The sequence below is a fragment of the Rhinolophus sinicus genome, linkage group LG01 (assembly GCF_036562045.2).
Source record: "Rhinolophus sinicus isolate RSC01 linkage group LG01, ASM3656204v1, whole genome shotgun sequence".
In the NCBI taxonomy this organism is placed as follows: domain Eukaryota; kingdom Metazoa; phylum Chordata; class Mammalia; order Chiroptera; family Rhinolophidae; genus Rhinolophus; species Rhinolophus sinicus.
Window position 1 is genome coordinate 43,403,890 of NC_133751.1, and position 17,473 is coordinate 43,421,362.

Here is a 17,473-nt window from a genome sequence, read left to right on the forward strand (position 1 = left end):
AATTCTAGACAAAATATAAAACAAACAAACAAAATACAGTGCTTAAAGACTATGAAGACATAATAACAAAAGCAGACAGATTCTGGAGATAAGCAGACACTTGAAAAAGGCAATAGCACAGGTTAAATTACTGGGGTTTACATATTTTATCTTGAGGATGTTCCAGGAAAGAGGTTCCTTGGCTTTGCACAGGAAAGAATTCAAGCGTGAGCCAGGAAATAGAATGAAAGTATTTTATGGAATAAAAACCTACTCCATAGGCAGAGCAGAGATTGCTTCTGAGTGAGAGACAACCCCGATCCTCTTTGTGGCTGTGATTTTTATTAGTGAAGCTTTTTAATATGGGAATAAAGGGGAGGAATAGTCTTATTAGTTCTTGAAAAGGGTGAGCTCTTCCAGAGATTGGGATTCACCTTTTTTTTTGTCCTTGTATGGTTCTCTCTGGAGGTGTCATGGCGCTGGTAGGAACGACATTTAGCATTAAGATGTATTATAATAATTGTATAATGTCGCTGGAGGTTATCTGGAGGTGAATCTCATTGCCATCTTAGTCTTGGCCAGTCCTTGCTGGTTTTCTTGTCTCATCTTGATTTACGGCTCCTTTGTCTTTGGCTGGTAGTTAATAGTTTCCTTAGAGGCCTCGTCCTGCCCTATCTCAAGGACCGGTGAAATTTGACATTACATGGGTAACTAAATCTTTAATTTAAGAAGGCATAGATCTTTCTAAACTGAAGAACCAGAGGATAGAATTTTGGCAGAATCCCAGAAAGTGTGTATTCTGATAGACACAAAGAGTAGGAGCTCTTTGCGTAAACTCTGCCCAAACCTCTTACTTCTGAACTAAGATTTGTGGTGCTACCAAAAAAGAGTTTGCAGTTTGAGACCTCTTGAAATTTCCAAAATCCAGATTTCCCACAATACGACATTCAAAGTTTCCAAGACACAATCCAAATTTATTTAACTTATGAGAATGCAGGAAAATGAACCCATTAACAAGACAAATAGCAATCAAAGGAGACCGCCACAAAGATGATGCAGCTCTTGAAATTAGCATACATGGATTTCAAAGCATTATTATAAGTAACCTGAAGGATGAAAAAAAATGCTCAAGTGAATGAAAAGATGACATCCCAGCAGAGAAATAGTATGTAAAACAACCAAATAAAAGCTGTAGAAACAAAAAAATACATCTTTTTTTTTAAAGTTCACTAAATAGGATGATCAGTTAAAAGGAGATACAGAGTAAAGAGACACTAAACTTGAATATAAATAAAAATAGAAATGATATATTTTGAAGACTAGAGAAAAAAACATGTAACGAACAGACTATCACTGACCTCTAGAAGAATACCAAAGGACTGACATGTAGCAGTGAAATCCCAGAAGCAGCAAACAGTGAGAAGAAGACAGAGAAAATATTTGGTGAGATAATGGCTGAAAATATCCCAAATTTTGTAAAACAGATAATTTACAAATTCAGGAGAACTATCAAACCCCACAGCTGGACAAATACAGAGAAAATCGTGATTAGAAGTTTCACAAGCAAACTTCTAAAAACCCAAGATAAAGAGCAGCCAAAGAAACATTACACATTATAGAAGGAACAATAACTGGATAAGTGAAGATCAGAAGGCAGTGGGGAAACATCTTTAAAATGCTACAGAGGAAAAAAAACAAAATAAAACTATTCACCCAAAATTCCATACCCAACAAAATACCTAGTAAGAAACAAACAAACAAACAAACAAAAACGTTTTTATGGGGAAAAAAAAATATTCTCAGTGGACCTGCTCTACAAAAAAATGGTACAGGAAGTTTTTCATATGAAACAAAATAAAACCAAATGAAAACACAGATCTTTAAGAAAGAATTGAGATAGTCAAAAATTATAAATATCTGGATACATTTAAAAAGACAATTTCAAAAAATATTTAAGACTGATTAAATAAAAATTTATAACACTGTGGAGTATATAATGATTTAGATGTATTGCATATGACAACTATAATATAAGGTAAAGGGAAGAATAAAATGGATCTATAACATTGCAAGCTTTCTATATTTTTTAAGAACTATTATACTATTTACTCTTACTTAGACTGTGAAATGTCAAGGACATATATTGCAACTCTTAGAATACTCACTAAAATTAATGCAAATGTTATAGATTTAAATACAAAGTTAATAGATATATTAAAACTACTTTACAAAAATATGAGTAACATAAATACTCCAATCATAAGACAGAGATTATTGGATAGAATAAAGAAACTGAACTAAAAAATTTTCCGCATATAGGAGCCATACATTAAATATAAAGAGTAATATAATTTTTAAAAGTACCATGCAAATACTAATTTAAAGAAAGATAAAATAGCTATATTAATATGTCAGAGAAAATAGATTTCAGAGAAAGGAATCTTCTTACTAGAAATAAAGAGGACAATTTTATAACGATAAAATGAATAATTCACCAAGAAATCATTGCAAAAATAAATGTGTATCTAAGTAATAGAGTTTCAAAATAATTGAAGCAAATATTGACAAAAAGTAAAGGAAAAAACAGATGAATCTACTATTATAGTAAGAGATTTCAAAGTCAGGAAGAACATAAACAACTTGAAAAATTTATCAATCAACTAGGTAGAATTGTCATTTATAGAATGTTGCATATAACAACCTACAGAATATTAACTCCTTTTGAATGCACACAGAACATTCACCAAGATTGGACATATTTGGGGCCATTTATAAAGTCTCAATTTCAAAGATTGAATTTATACTGAGTATGTTTTCTTACCACTATGGAATCAATGAAATCTGACATCTAGAAAAGCCTCAAATATCTGGGAATTAAACAACCCAGGTCTAAGAAACCTATGGATTAAAGAAGAAAACATCCAAAAGGAAAAAAAAAAGGCAAAATATTCTAAGATGAATGTTAATGATAAATTATATACACAATTATATGTATATAATTTGAGGAATGTAGTTAAAAGAGTGCTTAGAGGGAAATTTATAGCTCTACATGTTTGGTTTGGAAAAAAATCAAGGGTGAAAAATCAATGATCTAACCTCTAACATAAGAAGGTAAAAAAAGACAAAAAAACAAAGTAGGATATGAAAATAATAAAGAAAAGAGTAGAAATTAATGAAATAAATAACAGATAAGCAATGGAGAAAAATCAATGAAATCAAATGTGGTTCTTTGAAATGATGATTAAAATTGATAAATTCCTTATCTATATTTACCAAGGAAAAAGAGAATACACAAATTACCAAAGTCAGGAATGAAAATGAGGATGCTAGTATAGATACAAGTATTAAAAGGCTAAAAATATTAAAAACAATTTGAGCCAATAAACTCAATAATTTTGATGAAATGGAAAAATTCCTTGGGGGAAGGGGAAAACAAGCTGATTAAAGAACGAACAGAAAATTTTAATTTTCTGAAACTAATATAATACTGTATATTTGCTGTATTTTAATTAAAAATCTTAGAAAAAAGAAAATTTGAATTTTCCAATGTCTATTAATGAAATATAATTAGTAATTAAAAACATTCCCCAAAAGAAAATTCCAGACCCACATTGTTTCACTTGTGAATTCTATCAAAATTTTAAGCAAGAAATAATATACATCCTATGTAAACTCATGCACAGAATAGACTGGGACACTTTACAACTCATTTAGTAAAGTCAGCATTACCCCAATTTCTAACACAGATAAAGACGTTACAATAAAGTAAATCTATAGACTGAAATCCCTCATAAGCAAAATTCTTTAACAAAACAATAGCAATATACACATGTTTGCACACACCTATGAGGTTTATCCCATTTATGCAGTTTGACATTCAAAAGTCAATGTAATTCACAACTTTAACAGAACTATTCACAGCAATCTAAAAAATATATAAACACCACAATAAATGCATAGAAACTTTTGAAAAAAGTCACAACTTACTTGGATCAAAACTCTCTAAACTAGGAAGAGTAAAAGACTTAATTTTGATAAAGAGCATCTAAGAAAAACCTATATCTAGCATCATACCTAATGATGAATAACCAAACACTTTTGCCCTAAGATCAAGAAATAGGCCAGGGTATCTGCTTTCTGCACTTCTATTCTACTTTGAAATTTAAGTTGCAGCCAGTGAAATAAGCTGAGGAGAAAAAAAAAAAAAGTAATGTAGATTGGAAGGAAGAAGAAAAACTGTCTTTATCGAAATATGATAGTGTATATAGAAATTCGAAGCAATTCACAAAGCAGCTACTTCAACTACTAAGTGTATTTAGCAAAATTATAGGATACCAAGTCAGTTTATTTTTATATGATAGCCCCAAATAAATGGAAACTGATTAACAATATATACTATTTACATTTGTATTAGAAAACATGAAGTATTTAAAATAAACTTAACATTTAAGTACAACGCTTGTATGCTGAAAACTGCAAACCTCTACTGTGAGAAATTTTTTAAAAAGACTTAAATAAGTAGAGATATATACTATGCTTATATGTTTTGGAAAATTCAGAACTATTAAGATATCAATTTTCCTCAAATGAATCTATAGTTTTAATATAATCCTAATCAAAATCCCAATCATTCTTTTTCAAATGGAAAAACAAGTTACTTCTAAAATTTACATGGAAATGCAAGGAATTGGAATTTTTAAAAAACATCTTGAAAAAGAAAATAACAAAGTTTGAGTAATTACAAATGATTTGAAGACTTATAAAAAAGCTAAAAAGATAGTAAGCTTTTGACATAAGAATTGACAGATCGATGGAGGAGGTTAGAGAGTCCAGAACTAAACTCATACATACATCATTGAAGTTCCAATTAAGATTCCAAATCAATTCAATGGAGAAAGAAGTATCTTTTCAATAAATGGTGCTGGAACAGGATCAAGATATAGGGGAGCAACCTTGCCTCTTACCTCACTTCAGATATAAAATTTAACTTGAGATGGATCTCAGAATTAAACATAAAAACTAAAACTATAAAGCTTCGGGAAGAAAACATTGAATATTTTAATACCTTGAAATACACAAATATTTCTTAGGACATAAAAAGCAATAATCAGGTAAAAATTGTTAAAATGTATCTCATCAAAATTAAATACTTCTGCTTATCAAAAAACCCTGTTCAGTAAGTGTATAGATAAGCCACAGACTCCCAGAAAATATTTGCAATGCATATATACGACAAAGAACTTATATCCAGAGTAGACCAAAAACTCCTACAATTCAATAAAAATGAAAACAACTGGTTGGATCAAGACATGAACAAAATATTTTGGTTTTCCTCCATGGGAGGATGGTGAATTTGTTGACTAGGAGGGGCACTGGGATTTTTCAGGGGTGTTAAAATAGTTTATATCTTGATCTAGATGTGGAGTACATGACTGTATGCCATTGTCAGGACTCATCAAAGGGTACACCTAAGCTCTATGCCGCTTTTTTTTTGTAAATTATACCTGAATCATAAAAAAAAAAGTGCTACTTTAATTTCCAAATTTGTTATAATACCAATTCTGTAACAATGGACTCTTTTGTATCATAAAAATTGATAATCATGTCAAATCATTTATTTTACTAAAAATGCAGCTCATTTAGAAAGATCATCCATGTGACAAAATGCACTTAAATCTAGAAAGCCTGTTTGTTGTAGGATGAGAAACAAAAATGTCATCTGAGCCCAGGTTATGGTAAATACTGTTTTGCTGTGATTAATGGAAGTGCTTTCTTCTCATTTAAAGAGAAAAAAATACACGTACCTATTATTTTATCACTTGCTAATGCAAATAATATGGTAGCATTTTAAGATGGTGAAAAATGATTCTTCAGGCAGCATGATGTAGCAAAAAGAACAATTCACTGAAGTCAAGTCTGAGCTGTATTCTTGGCACTGCCACTTTGTAACTAACTGCACTGAACCCTGGACAAGTCCCCAGCATCTCTGGCCTTCACTTCCCTCATTTACAAAATGAAGTGATTAAACTGAATGAGCTCCAAGGTCCTTCTTCCTCTAACATTCTGTGATCTATGATCCATTCCTTGAACTATGACCATAGGTATCCCGTGTTTTGACATTTTAATGTCATGGTACTTGTGCTTGTTTTCATTCATTATACTACTATTCAAAGTTCAAATTCAGGAAGCTATGTTAAGAATATCAGAAATATAAATTAATTTTAGTTGATATTTATGATCCTGTTAGCACATTATTTGTTATTAAGGTCACATAAAGAACTAATCATCCCCACTCGGATTCCAGAGGCACAGTGTATATTACAATAACATAAATCATATTAATGTGAATGTGAGATTAATTTCAAAAAGAGACAAATTACACGCTTTGCTTAGTATTTACATATTGGATGTTATGAATTTATTTCTTATTCATGGTAATAACATTAATTACAATAAATTTGTTTTATATTCATGTAGATGTCACACACTTCTGGAATTTAGCATTTATAATACATGAATAAATGGCCACTAGCCTTTTACTCTCATATTTCAGATGTAGTTACTCAAATGAATAGCCACAAAACTAACAAACTATGAAACCAGGAAAAAACAATCTGGTAGTTGCATTTTATTGATTTTGTCACAATATCAAAATATATAATTTCTTACCTCTGGCATTTATTCATTAATTTCATGTAATGAATTATTTATTAACAGCAATGGCCTAACTGGGATTTACTTTGATCTGGTTGCAGCACTTGAAGAGGCTGGCTTAAGAGGGCTGGGTATTCTGTGGAACCAACATTCCTATTAACACTTAGTCTAGCTCCATGTTTATGTTCCTTCACCTCCCTTAATTTTGGAGAGGTGAAGTCATGTGATATGATGCAAAGTAATGACACCAAATAATCAAGATACCAGGAAATGGGATGAAATTTCAGTTGTACCACTTAAAATAGGCTTATTTTAGTCAAGTTTCTCAATCTCTCTAGATCTTTAATATGTAGATAATATTCAAATGTGATTCCATTTGCGAATATACATAGAACTGTATCAAAACTAAATAAAAAATATTAATGACATTTGGATTTGCATCCTGTCTTCAGTTTAACTACTACCTTCTGTTTTCTTAATCCCTTTACTTTACAATTGCTCTATTATAATGACAAACTCTCCTTCGATTGCCTCCCTCCATGTTCTTATTAATACCCTATCCAGATTATTCATACACATCCACACTCTATCAACTAGGCTCGCAGATCTTTAAGAGTGGGTCCATTACCTCCCACCATTGGGGGCAAACCATCCTACCTCCTCAGCTGCTTTCTAAAACTTACATACAGCCTACCTTGATTGACACCTTCAAGAAGTCACTCGTCCTTAATGACCATGAAACCCTCAAAATGTTGCTAAAGAAAATTCGTCCTTTTCTAGTCTCTATCACCACTTAAATGGAGCACTAGACTAGCTTTCTGCTTGGCATCCTCCAGTTTCCTCTAGTCCATCATTTGCGCTATCACTTGATTCATCCCTGAGTCACTCCTGATGTCATTCCCTGGCTCAGAGATCTTTATTGACGTCTTATGGCTAACATGATAAAGTCTAAATTTATTGCATGAGTTTTAAAGGCCTCCATTACTCTAGCCTTAATCTATCTTTCTAATCTTAATCTTGATGTCTATTTGAAAACCTTTTGTTTCTGTCAAACTGAACCATTGCCTATATGCCTTTCTTCTTTTTACCTTCAGTTGTGTTCACACTCTCTCTACCAAGAATCCTTTCCTCCTAAACCCACATACCCAAATTATGCTCACTGGTCACTCAAGTTCCACCCATTTCTGAAGTTTCCTTGGATCACTGCAGGAAATAATCCCTTTCCACAGCATGTTGGTTCTGCCTTTTTCATGGCCCTCACAACTTCCCACGTATGCCTATCAGTTGAGATATATGTGTATCTCCCCATGTGTTCCTTGATTGCAGAACCCATATGTGATCAGGCTGTAAATGCCTAAAACAGAGCACAAGGGTTTATAGAAAACAGCATTTTCAATGAATGAATGAAATAAAAATAGTTCTACCTTACTGAAACAAAACATTTTTCCATAAACTTTGCTTAAAGGCCATTTGCTACAGAAAATAGAAATTTACTATGTCTATAAAAGAACCCAGTGGAACTAAATTTGGCAAAAAGAGCAAATTTATTATGAAGGTATTAGGACATTTCAAGTATTGTAAGAGCTGTGAATTAGGACTTGGGGATGGGCTGCCACCAAAGGCTGGGATACCTCGGGAAGCCTGAGAAATCATTTCTCTCCATCTCTCATTTATGATTCTTTCAATGTCTAATATATTTTCTCTCTCTCTGAAACCTGACTTTTTTTTTTTTTTTTTGCTTTACAAGCCATATAAAGATCTTGGCTGCAATAGCTTTCAAATTTTTACTTCTCTTATTAAAACATATCTATACTGCAACTCAAATATCTTAGTTATAATTCCACATTCCCAGGGTAGGATTCTAATGTACCAGGCATGGAGCAAATGCCCATCTTTAATCCTATCATCTTTTATTAGAGTGACATTGTCAGAATTTTCTGGAGGAACTGCCCTTCTGCACCAAGGCTTCCTGGTGTTCCCAGGAAGCTCTATAATCATTTGCATCTTTGGGTAGCTCCTTCAGAAAATTGTGTGGGTGGCACAGGCAACCCAGTAGATGGTCATGTCAGTAGAGGCTAGATATCTAAAGCAGTCTGCAAATTATAAAAATTTATAAGCCACTATTCTATAGTTCTGCATGGCTGCTAGTTCTTCAAAAATATTTTCTGACGTACTTTTGCATTTTGTTCCAGATGTGTTAATTCACTCATTTAAGCCATTACTAATGAAAGGTTCAAGTCAGAGTTATAGCTTTTCATGAAAACTTGTGAAATCATTTTGACTGCTTGAGGCTGTTTATCTTTAAAATTGGCAAAAGATAACTTTTGTCACTGAACCAGTTCCTGAAATAGCCCCTCATCTTAAAATGAAAATAGAGTCATCCAGCAGGCTGTAAAGAATCATTATTCTTCCACAGGCTAGAGGACAACTGACCTCCAACATAGGATTTCACAACTTTGAAAAGGAAGATAAATCAGTCTATTCTAAATACAAGTTATTTTGGCCATTAAATGTTCGTTGGGTGGCAGCCAGCTTTAGGCATTATTGGGAAATGTTTTTTGTCCTCATCTGCCTGATCCCTTCTCTGGCCAGAGTAAGATCAACTGAGGTGAAGTGATCCAAGGACCCAGGTGTCAGAGGAAGACAAGGGTAGGTGATTCTTACATGAGGTAGAGGTACGAGGTGAGGAACTGATGGCAGGACAGAAAGTTGTTCCCTGGAGTTGGGAGTAATCAAAGGAAGGAGAATAAGTCAAAACTAGAATTAAGTGAAAGACTAGAGCCTAGGTGGGGATTGAATATTGACGACTGAGTGAGAGGGAAATGCAAATGAGGTAATGAGAAAATCTGAGAATGAGGTAGTGGATCAAGTAAATGGGTGGTCTACAGAAAAATCAGTGGGGAAGTTGTTGACAATTTAATAAAATTATAAAATCCAAATTTCTGTTGAGCCCTTTCTATCAGTTAGTAATGTATTCAGTTGCGACAACCAAAGCTTTCAAACAGGAGTTGATTTGTCCCTATAAACAAATATGTCAGTATGGACAAACCAGGGCTGGTGACAGTTCAGTGATGCTATCTGGGGTGCAAGACCTGCCTTTCTTTTCCCTCAGCTATACTTAGAATATAGGCCTTTGATTCATGATGGTTACCTCTTGGTTGCAAAATGGCTGCTGTAAATTCAGAACCTTTGTGTCTGTACTCCAAGTAGAAAAAAATAAGAAAAACTGAAGTGTTAAACCTGTGACTGCCATAAATAGAATTGAAACACTGTTAATTAGCAAGAAGAATATAATAAAATCAAGGAGGCAACTAGTGATATTTGCCTTACCTTTCCCTTGATCAACTATATCCATTTACACACACACACACACACACACACACACACACACGATGTCAAAAAAAAACAAACACATTTTAAGAAAGGAAAAAACTATTAAAATTGTAATACTCAATATATATGAATAACAAAAGATGAATACAAGTCACGTTTCGACTTCTGCAATTACAAGAGATGCTCAAAGTGTCCAGAAGTGTCCAGACACTTCTGATTACGGCGAACTTCTGCTTGAGCAATGCTGACCATCTCTTAAAATGTGTATACATTTTTTTTGAACTGTGTGTGTGTGTGTGTGTGTGTATTTTCTTTCTTTCTTTCTTTCTTTCTTTCTTTCTTTCTTTCTTTCTTTCTTTTTTTTTTTTCATTGAAAGATCAAGGTTAGTGTGTGGCTTTTAATCAGTTCTGGGGACTGGGGGTTGACATTGCCTGAGTTGAGTAGATCTAGTCCCTACTTAATTTTTTCAAAGTTACAAAAGGTATATTTTGTTATTGATGGTTTGCACAATGCCTGTAAACCCTTATAACTTGGCCCTAAGCACATCAGTCTTGAAGGAGGAAGAGGGCAAAAGGTAGATAGGAAGCACAAGTGTTTGAGAAAGAAATAACTTGTAAGGGATTTTAAGCAGCAGAATCCATGAAGAGCCAAACGGATTCCTGAAGGGGGGGGGGGGAGTTGAAAGCACCCACATTTTTTTTTTTTACATCCATGTACTAGCTGAGTTCACATTTGAACTCAAAGTAAAAAAATACAAAATGAACTTATTTTTAAAGTTACCACATTAGTTTTCATAGGAAGTCACAATTTATAAATTGGTTATTCTTATGTTATATCAGAGTAATTTTTCTTTATACCCTTATCTGAATTTAAACTACTCTTTTTTCCCTCTATTTAAAGAAAGAATCACAGGTGACGCTCATTAATATCCAGAGTAAAGTAATTCAGTTTGATCCAGAATTCGAGGACAAGTTGGAAAAAAAATCAAGTATGAAAAAGACCTCAGTTCTACCAGCAACTTAACTTACACAACACACTCTATAACCGAGTGGGATCTGGGGCACACTCCTCATATTAAGGAATTTGTTACTTTCTGTTCCAGACACCAGATAAACTACAGCCTCTACTGGGAACAAAATTACTGCCTTTGTTTATAACACCCCAACCAGCAGGCGTTGACACGACAAAGACACATTGCCTTTTCCCAAAATGAAGCAAAGACCCAGATCCTTACACCAAGCCAAAATCCATAAAAAGGATCGAATCAGGGCTCTAATCATTTTAGGTCTCTTTCCCAAGAGAAAAGTTAAACACGTTATTGTTACCTGAATTTTAATTTAAGAACAGAGTATACAAACATTTTTTAAGTTTATTTTGTTTAACTCTGTAGTTCAAGAAGATACACAATTCTCTGGAGGCTGTGACAGTTACCTGGAAAAATATTATGCTGAAAATAAAAATCAGCTCAATTCAACAGGCCCAAATTTCTGATCTGCCATTTTACGGTACAACTGTGTTAACTCAGGAACAGAAAAATTGTTTGGTTCTCTGGGTTTTATCTATGAAATGGAATAATTCTATCCTCTATCTATTGATCTATCTATCGATCTATCGATCTATCATCTCTCTTTCTATCATCTATCTATCTAATCATCTATCTCCTCCATTCAAGAATCTCCTTGGTTTTTTCAAAGATTTAACTTAATCATTGAAACTGATCAGCCAAAGTATGACCAGGGAAAGCAATTTCCTAAATAATGTGTACTAAAAAGTACAACAGATTCCCCTGGATTTCTGAGTGTGCAGTCAGCTGAAATATATAACTTCGATAATTATAAACTCCTTCAAATTCCAAGCAACGTAGTATAAACATAGCACGTAACCTGGATGGTGCTAAGAGCAGAGAAGCTTCATGTTCAAAAACAGCTTTAATGCCTTTCCTTGCAATTTTTTTGATCAACGAATTACCAGTTAACACCTTAATCAAGACTTACTGACAACCAGATAAATGTAATAAAGAAAAAGGCTGGGAAGGCAGGAGACCAGAAAACAGAGTGGTTTTGATGAGGTTAGTGACTGAATAGGAACTAAACCTATACTCATCTTTAGACTTTAAGACTTGTGTGTTTGCTTTTAGTTTTCTCAGATTCAAAGTAACAATGACGTTTCTCCAAATATTGTACTGTTTTAAAACCTTGCCGCATGATGCTATTCTCACCAAAGTAGTAGTTCTCAATGGCTTATGGAAATTTCTGTGAAATTTTTCTGAATTATAGGAAAACCAATAGTAAAAAAGGATTTTTATCAGAATTGGGAGAGGCATTCATGTTTGTTTGCCTAAGCAATATTTCTCCTAACAGAGTGCTGGAAAGGAAAATGATAGATCCTTAATCTCTCATGGGGGAAGAAGAAAAGATGTCTGAAATTGCTTTTCTTAAGTCTGGTAATTTTGCAATAAAACAAGGCAGCTCATTTTTAGCTGATGCTTTAAAACCCAGGAGAGTCCTTCTGAGGGCAACAGGGCCATATGAGCTTACTCCCCAAGTGTTTCTTACCTTTCACTCTAGTGAAGCTTTCTCCAAGAAATATCCAAACAGGACTCACAGCTGTACATGTGAGGGTATTTACTACAGGATCAGCAGGAATGAAAACTAGATCAAAGAAACTTTGGTAATAACCTAAATAATAAAATGTTTGATAATGCTTAGTTCTTAGACTGAGAATTATGGTACCTCTACTATATAAAATATTATTTATTTAAAAAGCTAATTTTACTTAAACAGGCTTCTACATCAACAATCAAACTGGTTAATCATCCTTCTGTGGTGCAGGTACTGCTTTGTGGATATCATGATGCTAAGAAAATATGGCCAGCAGTGTGTGTGTGTGTGTGTGTGTGTGTGTGTGTGTGAGAGAGAGAGAGAGAGAGAGAGACAGACAGACAGAAACACAGAGAGAACTCTCGATGGTATGCTTAACCCTATTAAATGCTAACATATTGTATATGAGGCAGTAATGAGTAAATACTGAGGTATACATAATAGTAGCTTTTTAAAAGCTATATTCCAATTTCAGAGAATAGAGGAAGCCAGCAGTAGAGTTGGAGAAGACACTTCTTCAGTTCAGAAGCTGTAAAAGTGAGTGTAGGAAAGATATGATACATGTCTATGGGTTGGGTCATGTGTTTGTCATCCCCCCTGTATTGTACAGAAAAAGAAAAAGAAAAAGAAAAATAGGTGATGTGAAACCCTAACTTGCATGTTCTCCAAAAATAATGAAGAAAAGAAGAAAGGAATAAAAATAATAACAATATTAAAGAGGGAAGATTTAACGTGTAAACATTGTAGATGTTCTCCAGGTATAAGCCAGATAAAAACCAAGAATGACAACATAAATTTAAAAAAATTCAGTAACTAAAATTAATAGTTTAGAGACAGAAGAGAGAGAGAGAGAGAGAGGAAGGAAGAATCTGGTTGCCACATCTAGACACTTTATACATAAAGTTAAACTACAAATATCTAGATAGAACAAACACAGAAATAACCACCACCACCACTACAAAAAGAAAATTTACAGAGAATAGTGTTTTTTTCTTTGCTGCTAATATCTAAATACTACTGTTGAGAAACTATTTAGAAAAATCCAAATTTGAAAGGTAAAGGTCACTAGTCAAACAGAAAAAAATCATTAAAAAATATATAAGGACTCATGAAAAACATAATACATCTGACTCTCTTTAAAGACTTAGAGGAGGTAAATTAATATATATGGAATTCCTTAACTGCAGGGGGTAAAAGAATATTGTTTCATTCTGAACTCTAAAATAAGTAAGTTGTTTTTTTATTTTTAAATAAGGCTTTTATAAAACTTAGAGGTAACTACAAATGGATTAATAACAGAATATTAGGTCATCATAAATTTAAACATTCTACTATAGGCCATTTTGATGATATATTTTTTTCTATTATAACTCATGCTAAAATGAACCTGTGCCATGGAAGTCTTACAATTATAACATCATTATAATTAATTATAAAAATTGAACACAAAGTTTAATTTTGTAAAATATTTAATGATATTACAAAAATCATGATATGATGTTAAGGACAAAACTAGAAAACAAGAGGCTGTATAGATCACAGCCTATAAGAATGTGCTTACACACACACACACACACACACACACACACACACACACACAGGCATCCCTAAAAACCTAAAAAATGGTTGTTGATTATGAGATTGGAGATTATTTTTTATTATATTCATCTTTTGAATATTTTCAAATTGTTTTCAATGACTATGTATTTTTACTATAATCACAAAAATTAATTATTAAATTGACAAAGAATTAAGTTGATCATTCTTTAATTTTGGAGCATAATGTTGGCGTTAACATAATACATTAAACATGTTAAATATATGTTATGTAATTCACATCATCATCATTAAAAAATTTTGCTAAAATAACCCCTAAAATAATTATGGAAAAGTAGTTACCCACTCATACTTTTAAATTAATTGAAATGTTTATTGTAAGTAGTTGCAAGAAATGTGATTTCCAGTGTTTTGGAAACATTGACATTTTAAAATAAAACTGCTACATCCTATTTCAAATTGTATCAAATAGAATCTAAATAGAATGGAATAAATAGAATTTAAATGTCTTAGTAACAATATCTGTTTAAAAATTGAAGAATCTCTTTTTGCAGAGACAGAAAATTTACATAATTTTTTTCTCCTTGAATTTATATTTCCATAGCACTTTCCCCATGTAATTTTATTCTAATTTTTTCATTCTCTGAAAATTTTACCAATCTCTCTTTCATAAGTCTATAACTAAAAACTAGAAATGAATATAATTTTGATGTTGAAATGTTTTAATTTGCCTCTGAACCTAGGGTCTAAATATTAAAATTGTTTTTACTTCTAGATTCACTTATAATTATAATTATTAGTACACAATTGATCAAAAAGATCTATATAGTACAAAACTTGATGAATAACAAACTTATAAACAATGATTAGAAATGCATATTTTAATAAAATATATACCTTGTATATTATAGGTGAATATTATTTACTGTTATTAATGGATGGGTGTATTGTTGAAATAAGACTGTTTTGAGGATCAATTCTAATCCTATGTTGCATTTTTTATAAATGCAAATACTAAAAAACCTGTCCATCTCAATAAATAAATAAGTAGATAGGATGGAAATAAATTTTATTATACAATGTTTTCAATTATTTGAACTTATTCTGCATTATATGTCAAAGAAACACAAGGTGCTTTATCATCAAAATTATATTTAATGAACTGTAAATGAATACATAAATTATATCCTGCTTCAATTTTGTTAGAAATAAAATATGGAAACCACCTGACTTGTGAAGACTTTATTTTTTACCCGATCAGTAGAGTTATTCACTTTCCTAGGATGTGGGAAGTAAACCAAATATATTTTGTAGCCCTTATCAATTTCATATTAATTGTAGTGCTATTCTGTCATTTATAGACACCTTATTTAGCCTAATACAAAAAAGTGTTTGGAGGGAATCCAATGTTGATAATGTCAATATTGTTGCTGATATATAACTCTTTAAAATAAAATCATGTAACCATAATTGTGGTAATATTTTTATGAACCCGATGAAGTTACCATGATCTACTTTACAATCAATCACTCTTTTCAAGCCTAAGATCTGTTTTCTGTCATTAAAATTTAGCCTTTTTTCTAAATGTTTATATCAGTGGAATAATACTGATATAAACATTAAACAGTACTAGTCTTTTTTGTCTGGTTCCTTTTACTTGAACAATGCTTTGAAATTCATACTTTTTTTTCCATGTGATCAATAATTCTTTCATGTTGCTGAATAATACTATGGACGCACCACACTGTGTTTATCCATTCACCAGTTGATGAGTAGTTGTGTTGTTTCTAGTTAGAAGCCATGGCAAATAAAGTTTCTATGAACATTTGAGTGGGAGTTTTCGTTTCTTGTTTGTAAATACCTGGGAGTGGGATTGCCATGTTTGGGGATTTTGGATGGTTTTAAAATGCCTTTTTATTTATTCCATTTAAAATGTGGACTATAAACTTTTAGCATCCCAATATTGGCTGTCCAACACATGTTAAAGAAAAGATTGGGTTCAAATAACAAGGGTTGCCAGTGCCAGCACCAAATCATAAATCTCAAGAGCTAATGCTTCAAATTACAGGTGTCAACTATTGATAGAGCAATGCCCACATGGACAGGTGAATGCAGCAGCCAAATGCTGGGTAGCAGAAATAATTTTATTTAAAGAGAGTTTAAATATTGCTGAGAAACATGGGGAAGGAGAGTTAATAAAACTGAAATAGCATATATTCTATAAAAATAAATCTATTGTCAAGCTTTCACAGACTACGTTGAGAAGAAATGTGTGTGTTATATTAAATAAAGAACATAAACTTGTATATTAGTTAGAATTGATATTTTTTTTCATAAAACTGCTAAATATAGCTACATAAAACACATTGACTATCTCTGAGAGGAGAAATATCACATGATTTTATTTCCCATGTTGTACCTTTCTTAACTGATCCATTTTTTCTATAATGAGGACTATATTTTTATAATGAAACAAAAGTAAATCTTAGCATCTTATCTGATCTTCGGATGGGCAAGGTTTTCAAAACAAAAAATTACTCATAAAGAAAAAGATTGGTAAATATAACTTCTGAAAAATGTTAACCTTTTTATGTCCCATATACTATACTCAAATTTAAAGGTAAGTTGCACACATATTGACAAAATATTAGTGATATATTTAATATGGAGGGAACTTATAACAATACAAAGTAGTACATAGTAGCAGATCGGATCAAAAAACTAAACCCAACCAACCATATGCTGTCTCCAAGAGACACATCTCAGCTACAAGGACAAGCATAGACTCAAAGTGAAAGGGTGGAAATTGACACTCCAAGCAAATGGTACCCAGAGAAAATCAGGTGTAGCCATAATGATATCAGATAAAACAGACTTCAGGGTGAAAAAGATAACAAGAGACAAAGATGGACATTTCAGAATGGTAAAGGGGACTATACAACAAGAAGACATAACAGTCATCAATATTTATGTCCCCAAACAGGTAGCACCAAAATATACCAAGCAACTACTAACAGAACTAAAGGGAGAAATTGACCAAAACACAATTATACTAGGGGACTTAAATACATCATTGACAGCTATGGATAGATCATCCAAACAGAAAATAAATAACGAAATAGCAGCCCTAAATGACACATTAAATGAAATGGACATAATTGACATATATAGAGCAATTCATCCTAAAACATCAGACTATACATTCTTTTCTAGTGCACATGGAATATTCTCAAGAATAGACCATATATTGGGACATAAAATCAGCCTCAGCAAATTTAAGAAGATTGAAATCATACCAAGCATATTCTCTGATCACAAGGCTTTGAAATTGGATATCAACTGCAAAAGA